Source organism: Eleutherodactylus coqui, chromosome 6, assembly GCF_035609145.1.
Source record: "Eleutherodactylus coqui strain aEleCoq1 chromosome 6, aEleCoq1.hap1, whole genome shotgun sequence".
Classification (NCBI taxonomy): domain Eukaryota; kingdom Metazoa; phylum Chordata; class Amphibia; order Anura; family Eleutherodactylidae; genus Eleutherodactylus; species Eleutherodactylus coqui.
The window spans coordinates 136,011,671-136,038,098 of NC_089842.1; positions in this window are offsets into that span (position 1 = coordinate 136,011,671).

Consider the following 26,428-nt stretch of genomic DNA (forward strand, 5'->3'; position numbering starts at 1 on the left):
TCCACATGTTGGCCAGGCTCTATGAGCAGCGTAGAGCTATAGTGGAATACCAACTCCAACATGGGCGGCGCAGTGGGAGTCAGCCTCCTCAATTCTTTACAGAAGAGTGGGCCTGGTTGGCAGACATCTGCCAGGTCCTTGGAAACTTTGAGGAGTCTACCCAGATGGTGAGCGGCAATGCTGCAATTTATTAGCGTCACCATTCCTCTGCTATGCCTCTTGAGAAGTTCCCTGCAAAGCATAAAGGCAGACGCTTTGCGCTCGGAAACAGAGCCGGGGGAAGACAGTATGTCGCTGGATAGTCAGAGCACGTTCCTGTCTATATCTCAGCGCGTTGAGGAGGAGGAGGAGGATCATGAGGAGGATGAGGAGGAGGGGGAAGAGACAGCTTGGCCCACTGCTGAGGGTACCCATGCTGCTTGCCTGTCATCCTTTCAGCGTGTATGGCCTGAGGAGGAGGAGGAGGAGGAGTAGGATCCTGAAAATGATCTTCCTAGTGAGGACAGCCATATGTTGCGTACAGGTACCCTGGCACACATGGCTGACTTCATGTTAGGATGCCTTTCTCGTGACCCTCGCGTTACACGCATTCTGGCCACTACGGATTACTGGGTGTACACACTGCTCGACCCACGGTATAAGGAGAACCTTTCCACTCTCATACCCAAAGAGGAAAGGGGTTCGAGAGTGATGCTGTACCACAGGACCCTGGCGGACAAGCTGATGATAAAATTCCCATCCGACAGCGCTAGTGGCCGAAGGCGCAGTTCCGAGAGCCAGGTAGCAGGGGAGGCGCAGAGATCAGGCAGCATGTACAGCACAGGCAGGGGAACACTCTCTAAGGCCTTTGACAGCTTTCTGGCTCCCCAGCGAGACTGTGTCACCGCACCCCAGTCAAGGCTGAGTCGGCGGGAGCACTGTAAAAGGATGGTGAGGGAGTACGTAGCCGATCGCACGACCGTCCTCCGTGACGCCTCTGCCCCCTACAACTACTGGGTGTCGAAGCTGGACACGTGGCCTGAACTAGCGCTGTATGCCCTGGAGGTGCTTGCTTGTCCTGTGGCTAGCGTCTTGTCAGAGAGGGTGTTTAGTGCGGCTGGGGGAATCATCACGGATAAGCTTACCCAACTGTCAACCGACAGTGCCGACAGGCTTACACTCATCAAGATGAACAAAGCCTGGATTTCCTCAGACTTCTCTTCTCCACCAGCGGACAGCAGCGATACCTAAACAATACGTAGGCTGCACCCGCGGATGGAAGCATCGTTCTCTATCACCATCAAAAACGTGGACCTTTTAGCTTCATCAATCTGTGTATTATATTCATCCTCCTCCTCCTGCTCCTGCTCCTGAAACCTGACGTAATCACGCTGAACGGGCAATTTTTCGTAGGCCCACAAGGCTCAGTCATGTAATTTTTGTAAACAATTTTTATACGTTTCAATGCTCATTAAAGCGTTGAAACTTTCACCAGAACCAATTTTTATTTTAACTGGGCTGCCTCCAGGCCTAGTTACAAATTAAGCCACATTAACCAAAGCGATTAATGGGTTTCACCTGCCCTCTTGGTTGGGCATGGGCAGTTTTTCTGAGGTACATTAGTACTGTTGGTACACCAACTTTTGGGGACCCTCGCGTACAGTGTAATCCAATTAATTTTTTGCCCACCTGCATTAAAGCTGACGTTACATCAGCTGTGCTGGGCACTGCAATGGGATATATTTATGTACCGCCGGTGGGTTCCAGGGAGCCACCCATGCTGTGGGTCCACAGGGAGTTGTAACTGCATGTGTCTACTTCTAAAGAACCCCAGTCTGACTGGGGCATGCAGTGTGGGCCGAAGCCCACCTGCATTAAACATGACATTACCTCAGCTGTGATGGGCAATGCAATGGGATATATTTATGTACCGCCGGTGGCTTCCTGGCACCCACCCATGCTGTGGGTCCACAGGGAGTTGTAACTGCATGTGTCCACTTCTAAAGAACCCCAGTCTGACTGGGGCATGCAGTGTGGGCCAAAGCCCACCTGCATTTAATCGGACGTTACCTCAGCTGTGATGGGCACTGCAATGAGATACATTTATGTACAGCCGGTGGGTTCCAGGGAGCCACCCATGCTGTGGGTGCACACAGAATTCCCATTGCGGAGTTGTACCTGCCTGTGACTATTTATAAAAAACGCGGTCTGACTGGGGCATGCAGACACCTTGACAGAATGAATAGTGTGTGGCACATAGGTTCCCCATTGCTATGCCTACGTGTGCAGCTCCTGATGGTGGTGGCACAGGATTTTATTTCTCATTGATTCTGTACAGCATTGTGGGCTATCGCCCCGCCCCTTTTGAAGAGGGTCGCTGCCTAGCCATGCCAACCCTCTGCAGTGTGTGCCTGCGGTTCCTCCTCATGGCAGACACACTTATAAATAGACATGAGGGTGGTGTGGCATGAGGGCAGCTGAAGGCTGCGCAGGGACACTTTGGTGTGCGCTGTGGACACTGGGTCGTGCGGGGGGGGGGGGGGGGTTGGGCAGCATGTAACCCAGGAGAAGTGGCAGCGGAGTGTCATGCAGGCAGTGATTGTGCTTTGTTGGAGGTAGTGTGGTGCTTAGCTAAGGTATGCATTGCTAATGAGGGCTTTTCAGAAGTAAAAGTTGTTGGGAGGGGGGGGGCCCACTCTTGCCGCTGTGGCTTAATAGTGGGACCTGGGAACTTGAGATGCAGCCCAACATGTAGCCCCTCGCCTGCCCTATCCGTTGCTGTGTCGTTCCCATCACTTTCTTGAATTGCCCAGATTTTCACAAATGAAAACCTTAGCGAGCATCGGCGATATACAAAAATGCTCGGGTCGCCCATTGACTTCAATGGGGTTCGTTACTCGAAACGAACCCTCGAGCATCTCGATAATTTCGTCCCGAGTAACGAGCACCCGAGCATTTTGGTGCTCGCTAGAGATGAGCGAGCACCAAAATGCTCGGGTGCTCGTTACTCGAGTCGAACTTTCAGTGATGCTCGAGAGTTCGTTTCGAGTAACGAACCCCATTGAAGTCAATGGGTGACTCGAGCATTTTAGTATATCGCCGATGCTCGCTAAGGTTTTCATTTGTGAAAATCTGCAAAACACAAGAAAGTGATGGAAACGACACAGAAACGAATAGGGCAGGCGAGGAGCTACATTTTGGGCTGTATCTCAAGTTCCCAGCTCTCCTGCCCCTGAGCCAATCAGAGGCAGCCCTCACTCACCCATTCATGAATTCATGAATGGGTGTGAGTGAGGGCTGGCCTCTGATTGGTCAGGCTGTGACCAATCAGAGGCATCTCATTCAGCAGGCGGGGATTTTAAATCCCCGGCTGCTGAATACTACTCACAGCTGTTCAGAGCAGTTCAGGAGAACTGCAGCCTGCCGCGCTGAACTCCGTCTGCCGGCACCAGGTGAGTATATATATATTTTTTATTTTTACACATTTCTGGATGAATTGCAGGGAAGGGCTTATATATTTAACCCTTTCCCGACAATTCATCCCGCGATCGCCGGCAGCCCATTGCTTTCAATGGAGTCGGCTGTATTGCGGCTCCATTGAATTCAATGGGCTAACATCGTTCTGCCGGGACAAGGTAAGTATATATATATTTTTTATTTTTACACATTTCTAGATGAATTGCAGGGAAGGGCTTATATATTTAAGCCCTTCCCGACAATTCATCCCGCGTACGCCGGCAGCCCATTGCTTTCAATGGAGTCGGCTGTATTGACGGCTCCATTGAATTCAATGGTCAGTGCTCGTTTAATCGAGACGAGTATCGCGTGGTGCTCGTCTCGAGTAACGAGCATCTCGAGCACCCTAATACTCGAACGAGCATCAAGCTCGGACGAGTATGCTCGCTCATCTCTAGTGCTCGCTCATCTCTATTAATTACCAACCAAAAAACTATGAGCAATTCTATTTTTTAAAGCATTCTTACTTTGTAGCATATTTCCACACCTGCGTCAACCTGTTGCAGTATATACATTATATATCCATGCACATTGATAAACACACTATTTGAATCAATGCGTATCTGTGTAGCGTCTGACCTTCACAGAGTTTGATATATTGTTCTATTATTTCTTAGCCTACAATGAACCCTCTTGAGGTGTCATCATAATTTTATAGAGTTATGTCTAACAACTGCTGGGTAAGTAATTCCTTGTTTAAATATTTACATTTACTTAAATGAATGATAGGATTCCTATTGATTTTGGGTGTGCTGCCAGATCAGAAAACAGTAAGACTGCAGCATGAGCTTAAGTAACGTGGTTGACTAGATGTTCATGGACACAATTAAAGGATCTATGATCCCAAGGGAAAATGTCTATTTTGAATCACAATCAAAATATATATCAGTAATTCCATGTAGTACTACAGACTATCTACACCCAAAGTTTGAAAACTCCATAGTGTGAAGGGGGTTTTCTTGGATTTTGCACTGATCCAGTGTGATGACCCTGTCGAAGAAATTCCGATAGCTTATCTTGGGTACAATGAGTAGAACATATATGTAATTCATAGCAAGTGATGATAACAAGTGAAAGCAAATATTTGGCGGTCTGCTGAAGTTTACAACTATAAGTAAGTGTATTTGTAAACATTAGATTTTCCAGTAATTCTCTGAAATGTGAATCATGCTGCTTCTCTATGTATCTGGTGTACTGGTTGTGATTAGAGATGAGCGAGCACCAAAATGCTCGGGTGCTCGTTATTCGAGCCAAACTTTTTGTAATGCTCGAGAGCTCTGTTTGAGTAAATGAAGTAAATGGGAGACTCGAGCATTTACATTCGACCCACCGGGAGTCGAGCATATCTCTCTATCTCTCTCTTTCTCTCCCTCCTGAAATTTGATGGCGCATGAGAGCACCGCCTGGTGCTCGCTCTCGTAATGAGTAGTTCCGAGTATGCTAATGCTCGACCGAGCATCAGGCTCGGACGAGCATGCTCGTTTATCTCTAGTTTTGATATCTCTGGTATAGCATATAACTTGTACTCCAGTGTTAAAATGTATGTGCCATGTAAAACATGGCATATGATCTTCCTAGTAAACTATTAAATCCAGATATTATTTATTTCACGCTTAAATAGCCCCAACATGTGCCACAGAACTGTGTATTAAATTGTCATCACTCTTTGTCCCCAGTAGAGCTCACAATCTTATTTTCCTATCTCTAACACATGCTAGAGCCAATTTCATAGATAGTCAGTTAGCCCATCACTATGCTTTTGCAGCAAGCTGGAGTATCTAGAGAGTACTTCATCTGGATATTATGTGAATTCCTAACTTTAAGTACACCAACAAAATTAATCTGCTGACAAAAAAATCCTCTTGAAGTAGATGATAATTTTCAATAAATAACAGAGAACTATTGTATCTGGTGTATTGGTTGTAAAGTTACCATTACATGTGAAGACTGTCTGGCACATGAGCACCCAACAGCCATCCAACAGATTACCATCCGTGCTTTATATGGGAGCGATAGTAATTCTGTGAATGAAGGCTGATTGTGCCAGCCAGCCCGCCTCCACTTACTGTAAACAGGAGTCACTCAAAGGTGGAACGACTCCTGTTTTCACTGGCCAATAGTTGCTAGTCTTCAAGTTCTGCTAAAAACCAAGCGACTCCGATAGGTGAGCGATTTCTCATTCAGTGCCTGAATTTTCTGCTTCCAAATTATACACCCTTTACACAGGGCTATAATTGTCCCGCGAAAAGGTACCTTAAATTACCATCCATAAATGTGTATAACAGACAAAATATTACAAAAAATATAGTGTTCCACATATTACTGAAAATGTAATAAATACAAAGCGAGATCCACAGGCTTTAGAAAATCATTCCAATACCGGATGCAACCAGGCTGTGAAGCAAAACACAAGGGTGGTTGGACATCATTGATACTTAATACAAAGGGTCAGAGCCTCATTTTCTTTGTACAAAGATTAGGTAGTCCATTCTCCTACACCAACTGGAAGAAATCCAGAGCTCAAGTATTTACCTTTTTGCCATAAGGAAAGGGATAAGCAGCTGAAAGTTAAATCTGGCAATGCTTATCTCCTCGTTGAAGAAAAGATCCAACATGTTAAAATTCTACATCTTAAGAGGGCAACCACCATTTTTTTTTGCTCTTCCATCAAGCTTGATCTTGCCCCAATATTAATGTATAGGTACTGATCAATTTGTATTTTCATTTCTATGACATGGCTTGGACAATTATCCACCATTCTTTCTTTGTTAAGGGATTTTTCCCTGGTATTTAAAACCATTATGTGAACACATTGCGAACCTACTCGGCCACGCCCCTTTTTCACCCGAGCGCCGCGATTTTCGAGTACTTCCGTACTCAAGCGAAAAGATTCGGGGGGGCACCGTGGGTGAGTGGGGGGTTGCAGCGGGGAGTAGGGGGGAGAGGGAGAGAGAGAGGGCTCCCCCCTGTTCCCCACTACTACTCCCCGCTCCGCCACGCCTCCCCCCGCCCCCCGACGCCCCCCGAATCTTTTCACCCGAGTACGGAAGTACTCGAAAATCGCGGTGCTCGATCGAGTAACTACTCGAAACGAGTACGTTCGCTCATCTCTAATTGTGATGCATTAATACCTAATTGTTGTACGTGTTACTATACTTGTCATTAATTTTTACAACATTATTCCAATAAGAAATTTAGATGTTATAGAAATGAATACATGTGAAAATTAGATCATTTTAACAGTTTTCTTATACATTTTGGATGATTTGTGCAGGTAAAGTTTTGTAGTATTTTATCACTTATCGGAAAGAATTTGTATGCATGAATGTACCAGGGTGTTCATCATCTACACAGGACATGCCAACCATTCATTTTTGAGAGCTGCCAACATTAAATCATTCTGCTATTGCAGTAATCTTGCAAAACTGAAACTCTGCAAAACTGTAGGCAGCGGGAAAAAAGTAAAAATTATGTTTTTCTTATATTAAGTCTAGGAAACCGGAGACTTTGAGGTATGGAATAAAAAATAAAAGATCCCATTCCCAGCCAAAAAGGAGAACTCACGCTAGCATATGAATTTGTACATCCCCATGCAGTGCACACCATAACTCCTATGGTCACCATGTAAGCTCTATGTACTGTAAACGCACTACTTGTGCAGAGAGAAATAAGGGACCTTTCACACAAGTGGAATACTTAAGCAATACGCACCTAAAGGCTGAAGCCCGTCTAAGGGTGCTATCACATTGGAGGGAATATTGTGAAACAGAATTGCAGCAAAATTACCTCTTGCGTAATATTCAGTACCAAAATCTGCACTGCTAACGTGGGCAATGTGATGCAGAATTCTGCTGGCAATTTCACATCAAAATCCGCATTTAGATGCAGAATTCAGAGACATTGTTGCGGAATATTATGTCCCATGTGAAAGCACGCTGAGGGACCTTTCACACGGGATGGAAAAGGGCCAGCTAATGCACTGCAAGCCGCGGTAAATTTCCTTCCAAAATCTGCATGTTACCTGTTGATTTTGGCGCAGAATTCCGCAGCTGTGGATTAGACTGTGTCCTGCTGCGTAATCCTGTCTTGTGTGAAAGGTCCCTAAGGGCTCCTTTACACAAGCGGAATTATTGCACCAGGCCAGAGCAGAATTTGAAGTCCTCCAAAAAATTTGGCACCAAAATCTGCAAGGGTAACATGAGTATTTTGAATGATAAAAAAATGGCCACTGGGCTAAGTTCCTGTTCTTTAGGAATCATGTTTTAGTACTCATCTCATTATCATCAAAGGCAGGATTACAATGAAACATAATACCTTTATACAGATAATACAGGATCCGCCATTCCCAATAGATGATGGTCATAGCTCACCTATTCCCTGTCCCTACACAGTGACCTCTGCACATGTCACAGAACATGCCAAGAACACACTCCCATAGAAATCAATGAGTCTCCTGCAGTCTATTGTTTCTATGGTCCATGTAGCTGCTGAAGAGTATAAAGCTGAATGCTGTTAATCCGCCCCCGTAGTCATGTACAGAAAATTGAATTAAAAAATCTACAATCTGAAAATGAAATCAGATTACAAAAAAAAAGAATATGTGTTAGTATGTGGCTATTTAGTAAAACATAGGTGATATAAACGTTTCCTTTAAATTTTGTTTGATGACATGGACTGGTTCAATAAAGAAACAAATACCCTTGTTCCTACTGTGTTACCTGCTTCCTTGTAAACTGTAAGCTTCCAATCAGGGTCCTTCTTAAATCTATATTATAGCAATGTACCTGATTGTAATTATATGTCAGTGTTCTATGTAATTTATTGCACAGTCCTGCAGAAAATGTTGGCATTTCAAGAATACGATTATTATGACTAGTAGTAACCAATTTGTATCTAATACGGTATAAATAGGGACTGCACTTTAAACAAATAGCCAATGTGATAACTAGCAAAAGTGAAAATCACTTTCTTTACACTTTTCTGTTGCTTCCTTTTTTAATTGTTTTACACGTATTGTCATGTGAAGTCTGTAGTAACAGAGACAGTTTACAGGAGTTCGGGGAGGGTATTCATTAGCTGCCCTGTCAAGTTGCCCTTAGAAGTTCATTGAGGGTAAATGGGGGAGGGTAAGGAAGCATGTGAAGGAAGATAGGCATAGAAAGATTCACATAGATGTTCTGCTGCAGCTAATAGTAAGAGTTTAATATCTTACAACTACTGGAATCACATCCACACTGCTCAGTACTGCTATATAATGTTGACCAAGCTGCTGATACTTACAAGAGTATGCCTAAATGAGGTACAAAAGAACAGATCCTGCTTTTCTATGTGTGCACTGTATGGGAGAATAGCTGCTAATCTTTATCCACCAGCTGGGGGAAAACTAAGGATTAGATAAGCAGTATATAAAGGGGAAAACTGATGTCATTTCTGTGTCATTTCACTTCCATTCATTACAGCTGCTATAAAACACATACCCCCTGCTGCACAGTCTATACATATAGTATAATGCAGGAATAAAGTGTGTGTCTCTGGTATGGCCTCCCACAGAAATGGTTTTAAAAATAAAAGAATAGCTACAATTTCAAAAACTGAACACACACATTAGCTATTTGTCAACTTCTAACTAATAAAATGTGATACCTGAGATACCCCCAAGATTTTTGACACTATACTTCTAGTGTCCTAGTTGTCATGCTTTGCCGCTTGTGTGGATAAGCCAGACCAAGACATTGTTCAGGACTTTGCAAGACTTTCTAAAGTAATGAGATTCCTTGAATAATGTTGCAATTAAACCTGAAGTTGAATACAAATACAATGCAAAGTGTGTATAGAGCCTAATCTGATTTACAAAGAGAGCTAGTGCTAAGGGCCCTTAGTTCAAAAAATCATTGGATCGCGCGAATCTAAACTATAATTGTTCAGGATAAACATGGCAAAAGATTGAACGATAAACAATAATTTGTTTACTTACCGTTCATCGTTCATTTTATGCAGACATAAAAATCATTGTTTGCAAGTTGCTATGGGGAAAAAAATGGTTGTTCAGTCGTTCCCATTCACTGGCACAGTTCCCTGAAAGTCTAATGATGGAGTGACTGAGTAAAAAACTGAAACAATTATTTGTGTGTGTAAACTGATTGCATTTTAAGGGCTTATTCAGACGACCGTATATCGGCCGGGTATTCACGCCGGCCGATATACGGAGTTCCTCTCTGCAGGGGGAGGAGGCTGGAAGAGCCAGGAGCAGTTCACTGAGCCCCCACCCCCTCTCCGCCTACTCTCCGCCACTCGGCACTATTTGCAATGGGAGGAGGCTGGACAGGGTGGAGCTAAGTACTGGAACTCAGCTCCGCCCCACCCCACCTTCTCTCATTGCAAATTGTGCAGAGGGGTGGAGAGGGGGCGGGAGCTCAGTGCACTGCTACTGGCTCTTCCAGACTTCTCCCCTTGCAGAGAGGGACGCCGTATATCGGCCAGCGTGAATATCCAGCTGATATATGGTCGTCTGTATAAGCCCTAAAGCAAATGACTGTCATCGTTCGCTTGTTCAAACAATTTATCGCTGAATGCAAAAAAGGACCCTTATGCAATTAGCAGGTCACCAGATACAAATGTGATGGGTAATTTATTGCAGTCAGTACCAAATGCAAAAAAATAGTGCTGTAGCAGAACTTTAGAATTCTGGTGACGTAAACAAGAGCGTGCGCAGAAGATGCTTCTATAAGTTGCTAGCAGAGGGCATCCAGTGGTGGTGGAATGGTTAGGGTACGAGCTGAATATTTCCACAGTATACACCACAAGATGCAGCTTAATCTGCTCCAAAACCTGCACATCTGCATGCAAATTTTGATGAAGAATTGCAGGCAAAATTAAGCCATTTTCAATTCTACATCAAAATCCACACGGAGGCATGTGTATTATGAAAATATTCCAATAGCGTGAAAGTGCCAATAATGCAGTGAGTTTTAGCTGAGGGACACTTTTGGGGAGCATTGCTGTGCCTTAGAGATGAGCGAGCACCAAAATGCTCAGGTCCTCATTATTTTCTCTCTCTCTCCCCCCCCCCTCCCACCCCAAGAGAGCCACAAACTAGTGTTAACATGCGCAGTGGCAGTGGGGAGGGGTCAAATCTGACACGTCATCAGCGTGGAGGGGCCAAAAGTGGGGCGGAGTCGAACACGGCGTGATGCTCACTTGAGTAGCGAGCACCATCGAGTATGCTAATACTCGAACAAGCATCAAGCTCGGAAGAGTACATTCGCTCAACTCTACTGGGCTTACATCAATAAAAATGTTGTCATTTTGATATTGTAATTCATCCTTCTGTGTTCAGAGAATGCTACCCCCTTTAAGCACTGTGTGATGGGAAAAGCTTTGCTTACAAACAAGTAGTCATCCGTGACTGTCTAAATCTTTAATTTCCGTGCAAAACTCTTTTATTTCTGGATAGCAATCAGTAAATGTTGAATTGTTCCTCAATAATAAAGACCTAAAAAGCAGCTGTTTATTTTAGCAAAGCTTTGTATTCAATAATAATCAAGCGAGTGGATATGCAGGGTCTCCTAACGTGAAGTGGGTAGGAAGAAAGAAAGTGTTAGTGCGGTATGTACGGTTTCAGGTATGGTGCCTCAGTATGCTCATACTTGTAAGCCTGCTCAGCAGGATGTCCAATTTCCAAAGTGTTACATGAAGACAAATTTTTGTATTACAAGCTCGGCTGTTTTTATCACCAATACATGGAGGTCATAGCTATGTAAAACTATAAATCCACTTACATCAATACTGCCCACTTCTACATTAATATTAGTCATTAAAAGATCTATCAGCTATCAATTAAAGGACAACTAAAAGGACAAAATATACAAAAAAATTTCAGCAGTTCTTCCTTTAAAAAATCTAATACAGAATGGCCATGTGGATTTTAAATCTGCAGTATGTTAATTTGCACTGACTATTTTCAATGCAAATGGCATCTTTTCTAATGATTGGGGTGAAATCTGCACCAATGGGGGTGGATTTGCTGCTGCAGAAAACCTACTTCATGGTTTATCTTTGTTGGTCCAAATTTCTCAAAACCTCTTGATAGTATATGCAACAGTGGTACATCAGTATTGAGGCAATGTCACAAATAGAAAGACCATCTTTGCTGTAGTATGCATTGGTTACGGCCCTCGTCTCTCAATCCACATTTGCTTGCAGTTGAGAGTCATCTCCTACGATTCACTAATACTTATGACTATGTTCATTCCTAAAAACCATGTGAGATCAACAATAGTGATAATTTCCTTGACTTCTTGTTATCAAATACTCATCTGTCACCTTTCTACAATTGTTTTCAAGTTGTTCAGGTTCAGGTAACAGACTAGAAACACAGAAGAAATATTTGTAAACACACTGACCGACACATTGCTGAGCAGAGTGTAAACTGATCACTGCTGTCAACTGTGTGCTTACTTTTAGGAAGTTACATTCTGGACATACAGTAATGTATGTATGTAGTGAGACAATGTCCTTGTGTTTTAGTTGTTAGTATTTGCTCTGAAACTCCGAATGTTCATAGTGTCCAAAGAATTTTGACCAGCAGTATATAAAAAAAATAGTCATTTCGTGGGCATTGATTTTTCTGGACTTCCTATTAGTAGCCCAGTTGTATAACCCAGCTTAATATGTCAAGAGAGTTGACTATAAAGTACCGTATTTTCCGGACTATAAGGCGCACATAAAATGCTGAGAATTTCTCAGAAATAGAAAGTGCACCTTATAATCCGGTGCGCCTTATATATGAACCCGACAGTCCAGGTGCTCCCCGCCTTGCGAACAGGTTCCGTTCCGGGAGCCCGTTCGCAAGTCCGTTTTGTTCGCAAGTCAAACAAGTAGTAGTATGGAGCGGGATCGCGGGTGGATCCTGCTCCATACAACGTCGGGTGCCGGCTGTTCTTACAGCGGGCACCCGGCGGCAGCAGTTCCGACGAGCCGCGCCGCTTGTCAGAACTGTTAACACTTTAAATACCGCTCTGACAGCGGTATTTAAAGTGTTAACAGTCCTAACGAGCGGCGCGGCTCATCAGAACTGCTGCCGCCGGGTGCCCGCTGTAAGCACAGCCGGCAACCGATGTTCAGGGGGCCCGTACAGCGTCCCACGATGAGATCGCGGGACGCTGTGTGGTTGCTAGGCAGCCGGGGACCTCCTGAAAGGCCCCAGGGCTGTCTATGCAGAGTGCCCATCTAGCGCACGACTTGCTAGGCGCTCTGCATAGACAGCCCTAGGGCCTTTCAGAAGGCCCCTGGCTGCCTAGCAACCGCGATCTGACCGGACAGGCTTCTATCAGGCTTGATAGAAGCCTCTCCGGCCCCTGCACAGCACTAATGTGCTGCGCCTTATAATCCAGTGCGCCTTATATATGAAGCAAGATTGCTTATAATGCGCTCATAGAAGGTGCGCCTTATAATCCGGTGCGCCTTATAGTCCGGAAAATACGGTATGTTCTACTGCCAAATGTGGATAAAAGACAAACTGTCTGTTTTAGAAAACCCATTGTCCTTCTGCTCCATAGGAGGTTTCTGTCCTTTCTGAGATTGCCTTAGGATGTGCATTACAGTTTGACAGGTGTACTCCCCAGTCAAGCACCCCAATGTCATAAGGAATTTTAAAGGTAAAGGGGCTGTCTGCTATGCACTCTTTGACAGTAAACTGGTCAAAATATGTCCCTCAGCTGTGACTCCTAGTGATCAGCTATAATCTGTTGGGAAACCTGGCAATGAATGTTTAATTTCCCTACACAGAACTACAGGGGAAATTAAAGGAGTTTTACAGTGAAATACTCCTAATCAGTTATCTTCAGGATAGGTCAACTATAGTTGGGATCCATCACCCGAGACCTCAACTGATCAGGCATCCGCTGTCAGCATCGCTATGCACTGGGGTATGCAGCAGAAACTGCTGTTCTGACCCCTGTGTAGTGGCCAGTGCTTGTAACTGCAGGCACAGATCCCAAGTGCCTGCCACTACACAGGAGTCAGAACAGCATCTTCTGCTCCGTTTCCATGTGAGTTGCAGTTCTGACAATGGGTGCCAAGTCAGCTGACCAGCCTGGGTACCCGGGTGGTGGTTCCCAGCCGATCAACTATAGATGACCTATCCTGAGGATAAGTAATCAATAGCATTTACCTGGAAAACCCCTTTAAGAGTTACACAGTGCCCATTTAAATCAATTGGCTACCTGTGTAAAGCAAGACAGGAGAAGGGCTTCAGAACTAGAAATGATCTTTGCAATCCCATAACTATCTGGCTAAGAGGTGAGGATCCTAAACAGAGGACTCCATTAACTCGGAATTTCCTAATAGGGAATATAAAATCAGGCAACCCATTTTATAGTGGGGGTCTTCAGCTATGGACTCTATAGCCAGAGTGGGGAGCATCTACATCGACTGTCTGGCCCTCTGGAGGACACATACATCTCTGGACTGCAAGAACAATCCACTGATTTCAAACAGAATTGTGTAATGTCTAATTTCCTCTATGGGGGCTCTGCAGCGGAATTTTCTATGGATTACAACTGATCACTATAGGTCCAGCAAAGGGATACTCTGTAATCAGGTGATCAGGGACCTTTCTTAGAGATTGCCCAAAGCAGACAAACCCTTTAAGTTTTATACCCCTTCAAGCAGACAATGCCTATCCATATCCATGCTGCTATTGAAAATGTACAGCTATGAATGCAAAATAAAGGGAAAAGAGAACAACGCCTGGAATACAATTGATGTAAATAATTATACGTGAGCCTGTTTTTCCGCTGCTGTGGTCTGCCTCGCAAAGAAATTGCTTTAAATCCCAAATCAAGTATAAAAACAGGATTATACAATCAGACCAAGTAGGAACATGAATGAAAATCTGAGATGGTCACTCCTATAAATCTGACCACTATGTCCAATTCCTAATGATAGTATGTACCCTCACTCCAAGGTAGCAACAGCTGCTGATCACCAGTATAGTAAAAGTATACTGATGGATAATGATACCAGATTAAGGCCTTTATTTGGGCTCTTACTAAGAAGGTAATTCCTTATGTCATTCTTTGCATCATCATCATTGTTATACTGATATACTAAATTCTTTTAATTTTCATACAAATTCTCTAAAACATCCCTAGTTTGGCAGCTGTAATACTGTCTAAGTGGTTGGTTACTGCATCATATAATAAAGTCTTTGGAGTTCACTTACCCCCATAGAACAGCATGGCTGTGATATTTCTTGGCCCTAGTGAATAAATATGTTATAATACACTAAGGAGGTATGAGGTGCCATTGTGAAATGTGACCTCATTAACTCCTGATATCCTGTAGGGGGCTGCAGCTTTTTATGAAAAATACATAGGTAACATACATTTATTTTCCCCCGGGATTTTAAAAGGCCTATTCGTTTATCGCTTGGTGTCAATGATTGATTTGTATAGGTTCTATTGTAGGCTGTATAATTAAATAATATAGAATTATGCAGTGTTCAGGCCAGGACCCCAGGGGTTCTAAGCACCTTTACAGTAGTAAGGAAGAAAGGACAGTTCACAAGTGCACAAATCAATGAAATTTGTTATACTCTATCAATATATGTTGTTATTACAAGTAATCAGATTGGATTAAACTAGTAGCATATCTACTCAATGCGCTGTAATATATCAGTATATATATCCATATACAGTATATGCTTTAGTAAATCTATAGTCCACGTTTCTGAAATTTGCAATATTTTACATTTTCAATATCTGATGATTTCTTTTTTGCAATCTCCATGCGCTGGAATACAAGTGAGTAGAGAAGAATATACATACATACATTCATACAAAGAAGGTCATATAACATGTATATAAGAGACTAATTAATAATGCACAGCTACCACAAAAGCAAAAACACAGCTCACCAAGAGTAAAGCCCTGCAATCCGGCTGTGGAAAGTGAAATCCCTAAATCCCCTCTCCTGCAAACCGGTGGCCACCTGCCCAGAGCATGTTGTTGGAATGGATGGAGCACTTTCACGTCACATGTACATTTTATTGCATGATAAAGATCAGGTCTGTATATCAAACGGCACTGATTGGGAGGAGGCAGAAGGAAAGGACAACGGAAATAAAACTAAGCTGCTTCCTGAGCCTTCGCTTGGAGACATATTATATATATATATATATATATATATATATATATATATATATATATATATAAAATGATATTATTATATATACATAGTACCAATTTTTGTCCCTTCCTACAGCATTTCCCAAATGCCATCCTAATCTCAAGACAAGATTAAGTCATATTATGAGTATTCCTTACAGCCTGGTGCTATGTGTAACACAGCAGCAAATTATATATGCTGTATACTTCTTATCCCTACCATTAAATATAAGCATTCCAATCATATATAGTGCCGTTTCCCTAAACATGAACAGCCATGCTCTATAATTGCCAGCATTTATTAAATCCTCTTAAAATACCAGATAAAGCCAATTGTTAGACATGCAACTAAGTATCTGTTGCATTCTCCAAAAGGATATGCCCATTTCTAAGCAAAGGCAAGGAATACAATGATCCCCAGTGTTCTTAGGAAGCAGCTATGCTAAAGCTAAATGTACAGAATGCATTAAAATAAACTCCATTTGTTGCCAAATACTACAGACACAAATAGAATTACAAATACAGAATACACACAAATAAATACAAGCATGCATATACAAAGTATCAAAATACATAACCCATATCATTGCATAGACATACATATAACCATACATTTATACGTAGCATGTGTGTGTATATATATATATATATATATATATATATATATATATATATATATATATATATATACACATGCCACGACATATATGACATAGACGGAAAGTGCAATGGAGCAGCCTGCCCGGTCCTCATCCACTAGGTACCATGGCATTGCCATGAGCCTCTTACCTTTGTTATAAGGTGTGCTTTGCTGGGGATGTATGTCTGTGTATATGGGGGGGACCAGAAGATGCCTCACAAATCCCTGGATGTCTTAGCTCCTCTCTCCCTCATGCCCTGGAAGGTTCTGTGAAATGGCGTTTATTTTAAGAGGGGATATTTTGCAGAAAAGGAGAAAGACTTCAGCATCCTGTTATTATGTCACTGGGAGAAACCACTGTGAAAAAAAGTACACGAGAGAAAAGGGGAGAGATGGAGGGAGAGAAAGAATGAGGCAGGGAGCATGTACACAGCACTGGATCCAGGTGGGGGAGGGGAGGAGAGGGAAGAAAGGAAGGAAAGAGTGCGACTAATACATATATGTCGGCTTAATAGCTGCTGAATGTGGTGACTACAAAGGAGGGTTTAGCTGCGGCTGCAGGAGGGCACACAGATGCCCATGCACTGCTACAGGGAAGGCTCAGGCAGAATGGTCCATGAGTGATGCAGGAGGCAGCGCACAGTATGGAGGAGAGAAGGAGGGAGACTAGTCAGAGCATGCAGGCATGGCATCAGTGGTAGCTGCACTGGTTACCCTGGCACAAGCCATTGGTTAATTCTGCTGTAATAGACACATTTGTCGGAGCCAGGCCTCTATTTTTTTTCTGCTCCGGCTCTTATGGTTTCCATGGTAACTTGAGATGCTCATCTCCAATAATCTTCTGATCACATCCTTTACAGGAATAAAGTGCTGCCCGTCATCATGTCTGCAAACCTGATTCTTAGCATAAGAGGAGGAGTTCTAAGGAGAGACTAGGAAAGGTCACTTCAGAGGAGATGAAGGCATTTCTGTCCTAAGGTACCTCGCTGTTGGCACTAAATATATGCACCCTTTTAAATGTCCTTTTATTGTTTCACATTGGATTCACAGATTGGTGCCTGAGCTGAATGTCTAATGATATTAGAGGATGGAAAAATGTTGGCATTATTATGGCGCTTAAAGGGCTTGTCCAATTTAAGGAAACCCCTCTCCCATGCGTTAAAATGACAAATTACCGGTGAAGGCCAATTTACACATACCGATTATCCTTGCAAATTCATTATAATGACTGAAAGTGTGGGATAATTGTTGGGTCTGAATGTGAGCGATAACGCAATGGCCAAAAATCGTGACCATCTGAAGCATTGGATTCCAATGCATTTGCTCAGATAGGTGATTTTCTGGAGCGGAAAATCGGTGGGCCGGAAAAGATAGCGCATATGGTGTGCATTCTGGCCTGCCACTTTTATGCTGGATGAAAAAGATAGGTCTTGTCCTATCTTTTTCTGGAATACGCTGGCCATTCCCATAGTCTCCTATGGGAGCCTATGGGACTCGTCAGGAAAGGGGGAGGGAGTTTAGCAGCGGTCATGTTGCTAAAGTCCCTTCCCCCTACCCTTGCCAGCAGCTCCCATAGGCTGGGGAGGGAGTTTAGCACAACTAGGTAAACTAAGCTCCCACCCCGTCCCGCACCCTCCCCTTGCTGACAGCGAGCAAGGCGCAGAGAGAGGGAGAGAAGGGGAGAGAGTTTAGCAGAGCTGTACTCTCTCCCCCCAACCAATGGTATCCCGGGCTGCGGCATATGTATGCCACACCAGGCCATCTAAATGGGTGAAAAAATGGAAGATGCAGCCACGACCACGACTTGGTCGTGACTGCCTCTCGTTCATCCAATTTTTGGCTGCGATTTGAGTGGCCAAAAATCACAGTGCCCGTGTAAAAGAGCCTTCAGTTTCAGCCTGCATAAAAATCATTGTTGGCTTGTTTACTTCTCATTACGTTTATACACTGCCCGCTCAGTGTTTCACATAAATGCACTGAACGACAATTGAATGAGAATTGAATGATTCTCAACAATGATCTGCCTGTCTAAATAGGTTGCAAACGAGTTAGCAGTGGCGTCACTAGCTTGTGCGCTCGTTCAAACAAGAATCGGCTTGTGTAAAAGAGGCATAACTCAACTCTCTCCGCTCCCTACTACTCCCCCTCCGGTGGCTCTGGTCTCCGCTGTCCTTCTTTACAAGCTTTTGTAAACCTGCTGTAATAGCCAATGACAGGGCACAACCATGATCCCAAAGCACTTAATTGGCTTCTGCAGCTTGTTTGTAGATGGGTTTAGACTGACTGCAGCCTGTAAAGTGATGTCACAGAAAGACAAGTGCCTCCGGTGTGGGATGAGCAGGGGAACCAGAAGAGGTGAGTAACCACTGATTTGTTATTGTAACGCATGGGAGACCTGGTGACAGGCATTTCCTTAACTTGGACAACCCCTTTAAAAGTCTCATTACTACCTACATAAGTTTATAGGAGCTGTCTCATGATTTAAAGGGGTTGTACCAAGATCACAGGTTATCCCCTAGCCACAGGATCAGTGGAGTTCTCACCACTGCACCCCCGGATTGGAGCAATGGTTAAGAAAACACACTAACACTTCATTTACTTTCAGTGGGACTGCTGAGATAGCCAAGTGCTCAGCACTTTCTATGAGCCCCCATTGAAATTAATGATGGTGGGCATGCATGTGCAGCTAGCGCTGCCTTCATTCTCACGTCACTGTGGAGGAAGAAGCGACTCCCATACTGACAGGGAAGGGGGGGGGGGGGGACAGGAATCCCATTCTGGAGACCAACGGGGGGCTCAGCAGTAATACCCCCAATGATCAACAAGTTATCCTCTATCCTGTGGATAGGGGCTTAATTGTAATCTTGGTACAATCCATTTAAAATTTCATATCTCTGTTAGAACACACAAAACATAACATGCTTTTAATGCAAATCATTTAAAGGGTTTATCCCCCAAAATATTGTTTCTAGGTAATTCCAGCCCAGAATTATAAACATGTTTTTGTATTTACACATAAAAAAGGGTTTCTATCCCCAGATATTCCAGAACTAATGTTAGAATAATGTCACCTGCTGCTTCTTTCTGTGTCCACCTCAGTATGTTCCAAGGTGGACACACTTAGTCTTGCCTCTCTGTAGTAATGCTTTCTTGTTCTTTTATCACTTGTTCAGCATCTCTTCTGACATCAGAGAAGATACAGCAACTTCAGAAGCAGCCGCTCACCACAGCAAAGATCACATACTCAGTGGAATAGAAAGTGAAGCAAGACCGAAAAGTTGTAATAATTACTGAGGTGGACACAGTATAGACAGCAGGTGGCGCTTTTCTAATATTATTTCTGGAATAGCTGTGGATAGAAACTTTTTTAATAAGTGTAGAAATAAAACAAAATGTTTTAAATTATGTGTTCGGTTTAACTATAAACAATATTTTCCTGGGACAACGCCTTTAAGGCCTTCTTCACACAGACATTTTTTCCAGCTTTCAGAGCAACACTAAACGCTGTTAAAGGCCCTCATTGTTTTCAGTGGAGCCTCTCACAAAGCCTCAGACAGACACTTGATCGCGGCGCTTTTCAGTACCGCGATTTTCGAGCGGAGTCTGTTGTATTTCAAGGCGTTTAGCGCTTTGCCATATTCATGTGTGAGGGAGGCCTAAGAAATGCTCCAATGTGTATATATTACCATTACATACTTATTATGGCGCCCTCTGGCATTTCTTTTGACACATTCTCAGGATGCCTACCTATGAGCTTCCTCAAATGAACATATGCACAATTGTGCATGCTTTAGCGCCTTGAACGAGATTTGATGAGCTAGACTTGCGTGCGTATCGGCACATAGTACTGTACTTTTTGTGCACACAGGACCTGTCCACATGTGCGTGTGACACCCCCCCCCCACCCGCTGTGATTCAGAAGGCTATTCAGATGTGTTCTTTTGCATTTTCATACTTCCCATATACTTCTATGTAGCCCTTTGTGTGCAAATCTACAGAAAAGTAGAGCAGGTCCTATTTTTTTTTTTTTTGTGCGCGCAAAACACATTCATTAGAATGACCCAGTTGAACTTAATAGGTTCTATTCCCTGTGCATTGCATGCATATATTTTATGTGCACAAAAATGTGCGCAAATGCGGTCGAGGAGATATATTAAAAACTAGGCTGTTTTGTACCTTAAGGAACAGGCACTTTTAGGGATTTTACCCATCTGGTAGTTTTATCCCCCCCTTTTTTTCTTTAGCTACCAAAATTATTTTTGCTTCATTTTTTTTCAAGTGAAATAAACAGCGATTTTTTAAATATCTTTTTCACTGACTTTTTTTTTCTGTGTTTTAGTTTTATTGGGGGTAAAAAAAATGGCAACTATAGCGATGGTTCTGGTTGGTGTCGGCTTTGGGTTATTTTTGTTTGATTTTGTAATTTTTTTTTAACTTATGTAAGCAAGTATGTTTTTTACTATCTATGTTCCCCATGACGTCATGTAAGACCTCTGGGGGACATTCACATGTTTTTTTTTATTTGACACTTTCCCACTGTAGCTGGGACATCCATAGGAGCCTCAGTTACAGGGGAAACCATGTCCTGTAGTGACTATAGTCACTGGCAGAGCTGATCAGGGTCTACTATGACCCTGTAGCTCTACTCTAACAGGAAACCAGTGGTCACTGACTGCCGGCTCGCGTAGTGGAAGAAACACTTCCACTTTCACTTTAGTACATAGCGCTTATTGAACACTGTGTACTGAAAAAAGGAGGAGGCAGAAAGGTTTAAAAAAACACTTCTCCCTTCTCTGTGCTATCAGCTTTGACTAACAGCTGACAACCCGTCCTGCTTCTGGATTACAGAAGCGGGAAGCTTTAATACCCGCTGTAATTTTACATACAATTGGGTTTTAAGCCCGGGACCAAGCGCCGTATATTTGCATTGCCTGATCCTAAATGGGTTAAGTTACTTAAACCAGTTTTCTGCTGAAATTTTTTTTGTGCACATCTATTTTTCTACCTTACTTTTACACCATCTTTAATACTTTTAAGAAAAATGTACAGGGATTTCGTGATAGGGGGCAGCAAAGTTTATGGCCGATATACGCTGTCCCTCTCTGCAGGGGAGGAGGCGGGCCAGGAGCAGTGCACTGAGCTCCCTCCCCTCACCCTGTTTGCAATGGAAGGGTGGGACAGGGGGGACCTAAGTTCCGCCCTCCCATTGCAAATAGTGGCGACGGGCAGAGAGGGGGTGAAGAGGGGCGGGAGCTCAGTGCACTGCTCCCGGCCCACCTCCTCCATCTGCAAAGAGAGATAGCATATATCAGCCGGGCCCTTAGGGCTTCAACAGACAAACGTATGTGCAAATACGCTTGCTGCAAGGAAGTGTACTTGCGCATGAACAAGGGTTGTCCGCAGGGTCACACACTTCCCTTTGATTTTTTTAACCTGCCATAGACTTCTATGGCAGCTTTCTGCGTAACACATAGAAAGATAGGGCAGGTTCCATCTTTTCTTGCAGGCAGAAATTGGGTGTGAGAAGCACACTCATGAGAACGAACACATTGAAATCAACAAGTTTGCTTTGTCACGGTTTATAGGCAAGAGTTTCACACATGCAAGAATGTACGCAAACACATTTGACTGTTCTAGCCCCAATAATACGTTTGTAGCTGGTGTAGTTTTCAGATTGTGACACACAGACAACCCAAGATACACACAATGATTGAATAGGCTTGTGCCTCTAAATATGTTTAGGACAGTTTCTGACAGCAGGTTTTGGATTAAGACCCCTGTGTGTAATGCCAGCCTTAATAAATCTACCCCAGTGGGTCCAATGCCAGTGATCATACTTCCTCAGTAGTCTGTCCTGTTGCCCAGATTCTCTTGCACACAAGCAGTGGAGCGATTCCTGCTGTTGTACAAGCTAGCCAATAACGACTAGAAGTGGCTTCTTTTCAACAGCAGTAGACGGATGAGATGGATGTTCCTAGTAGGGGAACCTCCAGCCAAAACCTTAGAGCTTATTTAGATGAGTGTGTCTGAGTTTGGTCTGTGAAGAATGGACTGATTGTAATCCGTGTTTATATTGGTGTTGCCCCATATATCTCCATGTGTGATCTGTAGTTTTTTTTCTCATGCATAAAAACCAAAAGACGGAAGCCCAAGTTTTTTAGCAATCTTAGGGCAGAGACACACGAGCGTATCGCAGAATACGCTCGCTCCTGCGCAACTTTTTTGCCCAGAGAAAGAGTGTACTTTCATGTGTGCCTGAGCTAGTTCACATGGGCGGGGAAATCAACCTGCCCTGATTTAAATGGCTTTTAAGTAAAATGAGATGCCGGGGTTTGCGGAAATGCGCAGTGTTTTGCGCATACCTGTGTGTACATTTGCTCACCTCCCATAGACCTCTATGGGGCTTTTTAGAAGTCACAGAGGCCTATAAGTCCTTTAGATTACTTTAAATCTTCACAGAAAAGAACTTTACTGATAGTTAAAATTGAACTTTTATTCTTATATAACTAAAAAGAGCCATATACACTACCGTTCAAAAGTTTGGGGTCACATTGAAATGTCCTTATTTTTGAAGGAAAAGCACTGTACTTTTCAATGAAGATAACTTTAAACTAGTCCTAACTTTAAACAAATGCACTCTATACATTGCTAATGTGGTAAATGACTATTCTAGCTGCAAATGCCTGTTTTTTTGTGCAAAATCTACAAAGGTGAATAGAGGCCCATTTCCAGCAACTATCACTCCAGTGTTCTAATGGTACAATGTGTTTGCTCATTGGCTCAGAAGGCTAATTGATGATTAGAAAACCCTTGTGCAATCATGTTCACACATCTGAAAACAGTCTAGCTCGTTACAGAAGCTACAAAACTGACCTTCCTGTGAGCAGATTGAGTTTCTGGAGCATCACATTTGTGGGGTCAATTAAACGCTCAAAATGGCCAGAAAAAGAGAACTTTCATCTGAAACTCGACAGTCTATTCTTGTTCTTAGAAATGAAGGCTATTCCATGTGAGAAATTGCTAAGAAATTGAAGATTTCCTACAACGGTGTGTACTACTCCCTTCAGAGGACAGCACAAACAGGCTCTAACCAGAGTAGAAAAAGAAGTGGGAGGCCGCGTTGCACAACTAAGCAAGAAGATAAGCACATTAGAGTCTCTAGTTTGAGAAACAGACGCCTCACAGGTACCCAACTGGCATCTTCATTAAACAGTACCCGCAAAACACCAGTGTCAACATCTACAGTGAAGAGGCGGCTGCGGGATTTTGGGCTTCAGGGCAGAGTGGCAAAGAAAAAGCCATATCTGAGACTGGCCAATAAAAGAAAAAGATTAAGATGGGCAAAAGAACACAGACATTGGACAGAGGAAGACTGGAAAAAAGTGTTGTGGACGGATGAATCCAAGTTTGAGGTGTTTGGATCACAAAGAAGAACGTTTGTGAGACGCAGAACAAATGAAAAGATGCTGGAAGAATGCCTGATGCCATCTGTTAAGCATGGTGGAGGTAATGTGATGGTCTGGGGTTGCTTTGGTGCTGGTAAGGTGGGAGATTTGTACAGGGTAAAAGGGATTCTGAATAAGGAAGGCTATCACTCCATTTTGCAACGCCATGCCATACCCAGTGGACAGCGCTTGATTGGAACCAATTTCATCCTACAACAGGACAATGACCCTAAACACACCTCCAAATTGTGCAAGAACTATTTACAGCAGAAGCAGGCAGCTGGTATTCTATCGGTAATGGAGTGGCCAGCGCAGTCACCAGATCTGAACCCCATTGAGCTGTTGTGGGAGCAGCTTGACCGTATGGTACGCCAGAAGTGCCCATCCAACCAATCCAACTTGTGGGAGATGCTTCTAGAAGCGTGGGGTGCAATTTCACAAGCTTACCTCAACAAATTAACAGCTAGAATGTCAAAGGTGTGCAATGCTGTAATTGCTGCAAAAGGAGGATTCTTTGACGAAAGCAAAGTTTGATGTAAAAACAATGTTATTTCAAATACAAATCATTATTTCTAACCTTGTCAATGTCTTGACTCTATTTTCTATTCATTTCACAACGCATGGTGGGGAATAAGTGTGACTTTTCATGGAAAACACAAAATTGTTTGGGTGACCCCAAACTTTTGAACGGTAGTGTATGTACATACAAAAGAAAATTCGCTATTAACCCCTTGAGTGGCACGCCCGGAAAATTTCCGGGACGAGCTCCACTGCTCATAGCAACATAGCCCGGAAGATTTCCGGGCTATGTATCACTATGGGAGCTGCAGAGCACAATGCCACAAGCTGTGGCACTGTGCTCTGCCTGCACAGACCCACAGAGAACAAAGCAAGGGCTTTGAAAAACCAGCAGAAGATATTGCCGATGTGCCGGCAATCTCCTGATTTGTTTACAGGTTGCCATAGAGACCATCGTGGCAGGGAGAGCTTGGTGCTTGGCTGTCAGAGGACAGCTAGGTACTAGCTCTTACAGCAGAAATCAGAGAAAACCTCCGATCTCTGCTGTGTTAACCCTTTACATGCTGCAGTCTATGTGACTGCAGCACGTAAAGGGCTGTCACTGCAGCATGTAAAGAGCTGTCACCATCGGACCCCCGGAATGTGATCAGGGGTCCTGATGGGTCCCTGTGGAAGTCCCCTAAAGGGACAAAAAAAAAAAAAGTTAAAAAATTAAAAAAATAATAAAAACACTTGTCTCCCCTTACTTTGTAAAAAATCAAAAATACAATCACACATGTGGTATCCGTGTGTCGTAATGACCCAGAGAAGGAAGTTAATACATTATTTAACCCCTTAATGACATGGCCCCTTTTTTTCTTTTTTCCCCATTTCTTTTTTTCCTCCCACCTGTTTAAAAAATCACAACTTGTCCCGCAAAAAACAAGCCCTTATATGGCCATGTCAATGGAAAAATGAAAAAGTTATGGCTCTTGAGACGCAACTGCAAAATTAGTTGAAATTCAATGATTAGACCATTTAAAAAAACCTGCCCTGGTGGGCACGACAGGGTGGTAGGAAACCCGCCACTCAAGGGGTTAAAAGTTTTTATTCGAAATAATATGTTGTATTCGGATACACAGTAGTGGTAATTTGTGATTGTTTGTTTCAAATGTAAAACCACTTTTATTTCTATACCCACATAGGAAAGGGTGTCATGAGTTTTGTGTAACGGCACCCTCTATTATGCTGGTAGCAATAGATCTATCAATTTTACTCTCTATGTAGTGTACTAAATTTTCGTTAGGTAGTTATAACATGACTAACTCCATATGTTTTAGTTGGAAGCAGGTTATTTTTACAAGTGGAGCTTTGATCTATTTATTCCATATAAAATTCCATCATTATTCCATCAACGCGTTTCTATAAAATGAGGTGTACGTGTTATTTCATCAGGATGGAAGCTGTTTGGTTAACACCAATAACCTTTATGATGTTATTAAATTAATGTGCTCCAGCCCACATTAATTGAGATATAATTCATTTCTTTGTTGTCCGTTTTTTATTGGGACATTCAGCCTGTTTGTCGATTTTACTTAAACCACCTATACTGGTCAGGATAGACAAAAATCTTATGCATCAGCTTCTGTTTGGTGGTAGGGTAGGCATCTGATATAAGTACCTATTGACACCATTCACTGAGCACTAAGCTATCCACACTAAGCCCACATTTACGGGGCTAATTATATGCATCAGCTTCTATTTGGTGGTAGAGTAGGTTTTGTGAGGATATTCCTCACCTCATGAAATCCATCGTCAAATGAACCTATCACTCTGATCATTTTCCCATTCACAGATTCCGGTCTTACTTCAAGCAGATCTTAGGAATCCCAACTAAAACATATGGAGTTAGTCATGTTATAACTACCTAACGAAAATTTAGTACATTACAAAGAGAGTGAAATTGATAGATCTATTGCTACCAGCATAATAGAGGGTTCCTATGTGGGTATAGAAATAAAAGTGGTTTTACATTTGAAACAAACAATCACAATTTATCACTACTGTGTATCCGAATACAACATATTGTTTCGAATAAAAACTTTTAATAGCGAATTTTCTTTTGTATGTACATATATGGCTCTTTTTAGTTATATAAGAATAAAAGTTAAATTTTAACTATC